A 3,483-nucleotide genomic window follows, 5' to 3' on the forward strand; every position below is an offset into this window, starting at 1 on the left:
GTCTATTTTCACTGCCTTCAGTGGAACTGTTTGCAAACTTGTTAATTATTTTACTGCACAGATTCCCTGAGTTGCTGAATGAAGGTCCATGTGAGCTAAAATACCAAGACACTTGATATCTCTCATATTTCTTTGTGCTCAAGCAGCAGTGCAAAGTCAGAGATGACCCAGATGGAGCAATCACTCTTGTCTGGGTTTTATCCAGAAATACGTGAGTCTGGCCCGATATTGCCACAGCTGCTGCTACCACTGTAGACAGAAAAAAGAAGAAATGTTATACCTTTTGTTTTTTCTGTTTTAATTTTTTATTTTATTTGTGTTAGATATCAATTTTGAGTCATAGAGTGGAGTTTTTAGCAGAACAACAGTGCATGGGAATCAGAGGACAAAGGTTAAACCGAGTAAAACAGGAAATAATCAAAAACAAATTCACTGAACATAAAGACAGACAAGGGAGCATTTGTGTAAGCACAAGCAGTTGAGACAGAATAGAATAGAATAGCCTTTATTGTCATTGTACAAAGTACAACGAAATTGGAGTGCCACTCCCTTGGTGCAAAATGCAATAATAAATATAAATGTAAAATATAAAAAGTACAATAAAACAACCGAAGTACTCAGACAATAATAAGTACGATATATACAGGATAGCAGCATAACATAATTATAGTATGAATAGCAGCATAATATAGTGACAATGGCAAGTATAGTTAAGCAGGTTCAATTGTTTATTTACTACGGTGATAGCTCTGGGAAAGAAGCTATCCCTGAATCTGTTTGTCCTGGTTTTATGTGACCTGTACCGTCGGGCTGACGGTAATAGTTCAAACAGTTTATTACTGGGGTGAGAGTAGTCCTTAATGATATTGCCAGCTCTGCTGAGGTATTGAGAGTTTGCAATGGCCTCCAGACTGGGCAGAGAGCAGCCAGTGATCTTCTGGGCTGTGTTGATGACCCTTCAGAAGAAGGAACCAAGAGGAACATGACACAGATAACAACCCCAATGAAGGAACTAAAACTAAATCCAATTCAAGAATTCAGAACTAACACTACAACAGAAACTCACCTGAACAGGCATCCAAAACTCTATAAAAACCAAAAAACTACAATACAACTAAAGCTTATTAAACTACAGTAACAAAAAAATCACAAACCAAAATATGGGACCTCAAAAGAGCAACACATGACGTAAAACACCTAAATCAAAGACTCACAAATATCACAGCAAATCAAATTCACTTTCAGAATAATAAAAAGTTAAGATCTTAAACCAAAATGTCAAAAATTAAAAACTTTGACTAACAGACCTAAACCCTGAAAGTATTCACTAAGAAATCATAAACTTACCTGTGAGCAACACCAGAGCCAACTGATTCAGCCACATTTCCAGTTTATCGTATGAGAGATGATCTTCTATGTCTCAGCTTGTCTCCAATGACTTCCTGTGTAAAAAAATAACAGCTAAAGCTGGTGTGTTAGAGGAAGGGAAGTGTGTATTGTTGTTGTTTTTTTTATTACGGCTGCTTCACTGAGACGACTGTCTGTTGTGGAGGAACAAGAGAAGAGGGAAAATAAAGGATTTTTATGAACAGGGAGACTCTGGATGGAGCACAAAATAATGCCCCGAAAAACACTAACAGTTGTGTGCTGCTCATTTTAAATGTACACTCTGCATCCTTCAGAAATTGTGTCGACCAAACCAGGAAGTGCAACTGTGTTTTGAAGGGTTTGTGAAACACTTGTTTTGTTACAAGCACACTAAAAACTCTCAACAGTGTGTTACTAAAAAAGTAACACTTGCATTCATATGACAAGTTAAAGCATGATGGGTTGACAAACTTGGTCCCGTCTCCAAATGCAACCAATAAAAAAAGCTACTGGAGAGAAAGCAGATGTTACATAACTGTAAGTTTCTTTAAGTGTAGTCTCATGTAAGAGAGTTATAAGACACTAGAAAGCAGATATGTGTTTGATTTCTGTGATTTGTGGATTCATTTATGCAAAGTATGTAATTCATGATTGTGTCACCATGCTCCAGCTGTAGATTCACCACCAGCTCACTGGAAATGTTATCTTTTATATTTGTTCTGCAGCTCTGCAGCCTCTTGGGACCTGTTATGGCCCCTGGCCTCATGTGGCCCCACCTTCCTCTATGGAAATCAAAGCGTTCCAGGACTCACGGGTGATTGGCTGGCCAGGGACCTATGCCCGCCCAACTTCATGCAGATCGGAGTGTGGCAGTCCACACACACCATTGGCTGCTACAGGATCCTTGAACACAGTGGACCAATGACACGGCTGCCTGCATTTACCTGGGAGTATAAAAGGCTGAGGACGCTTCATTTGGAGGGGGACTTGTTGATTTGAGTAGACTGTGCAGATTGTCCCTCCTGCCTTTGCATTGCTGCCTTTTGAACCTTTGTTTTGAGTAGCTGCCTGTGAGATGTTTAGATGATTAGTGTTCCACTAGTGTTATTTGAATATATGAGTTGTTTGTTTAAATCACCCCATTGCCTAGTGAGTTGTTTCACTAACGGTTTTCAGTTGTGGTAATAAACCTTCTGTTTTTCTTTTTATGTTACATCCCCTGTTGCCTAGCAGAGCCGGGTCGTAACAGACCATACATGAATAAAATGATAAACAAACACAAAATACAGTTGTGTCAAACACTGAAAACAAACCCAAAAAAAGAGAGCCGTTCATTGTAAATTGTCTTCCACTAATCCAGTTAAAGATCACGGTGGGAGCCTGAACCTATCCAACCTGTGATATGATTAAAGGCAGGGTACATACTGGACAGTTCCCCAGTCTATCCCAGGGCCAACACACAGGACAGACAACCCTCTACACTCATACCTACAACCAATTTAGAATCACTAATTAACCTAGCAAGCAGGGCAGGAAGCCACGGTACCCATACAGGCCCAGAGAACATGCAAACTACAGATAGAGCGGCACCACACCAAAAACGGCTGGGTCTTTTCTTTTATTCCATCTCCCCATCGATAGTCAATCACAAAGATTTCCTGTTTTCATTTGTCTAATAATATGCTTTGAATTATGAATTGCACTTCACTTCTCCTTGTGCGGACTGTCTGACATAGATAAGTCCACAGCTGTGCAATGTCAACAATCTGCAGATCGTGTGTGAGGTGAGGACTCAGGCGTAGACGACACATGGAGACAGGAACTTAATAATAAAAAGCAGCTGTTTTTTTAGGTGAAAAACACAAAGGTACAAAAATAAGAAAAACCAAAAGCCAATAACTGATCTAAACTGGGAGAAAATAAACTCAGAGCAACACACAGGTAACAAGGAAAAAACCAAGAGACCGGGAACATGGGGAAGACTAACAAACAACCTGACAATGAACGAAGGAAAACTCACACAATAAATGCACATGGGGTGACGAGGGAAGTGGAAACACATGGGGAACATAGCTGTGATAAACAGACCTAATGACACAAGAGGAAGCAAAACTG

General features: G+C 39.8%; 1 long non-coding RNA gene across 1 annotated transcript; it reads right to left on the reverse strand.

The window, feature by feature from the left end:
* Positions 1–345: 345 nt before the first annotated feature.
* On the reverse strand, positions 346–3,123 carry LOC146515553 (uncharacterized). The gene is made up of 2 exons (XR_014875446.1): positions 1,348–3,123; positions 346–956 (listed from the first exon to the last, which is right to left on the reverse strand). It is a non-coding gene; the product is annotated as an uncharacterized LOC146515553 (long non-coding RNA).
* Positions 3,124–3,483: the final 360 nt, after the last annotated feature.

Source organism: Neolamprologus multifasciatus, chromosome 7, assembly GCF_963576455.1.
Source record: "Neolamprologus multifasciatus chromosome 7, fNeoMul1.2, whole genome shotgun sequence".
In the NCBI taxonomy this organism is placed as follows: domain Eukaryota; kingdom Metazoa; phylum Chordata; class Actinopteri; order Cichliformes; family Cichlidae; genus Neolamprologus; species Neolamprologus multifasciatus.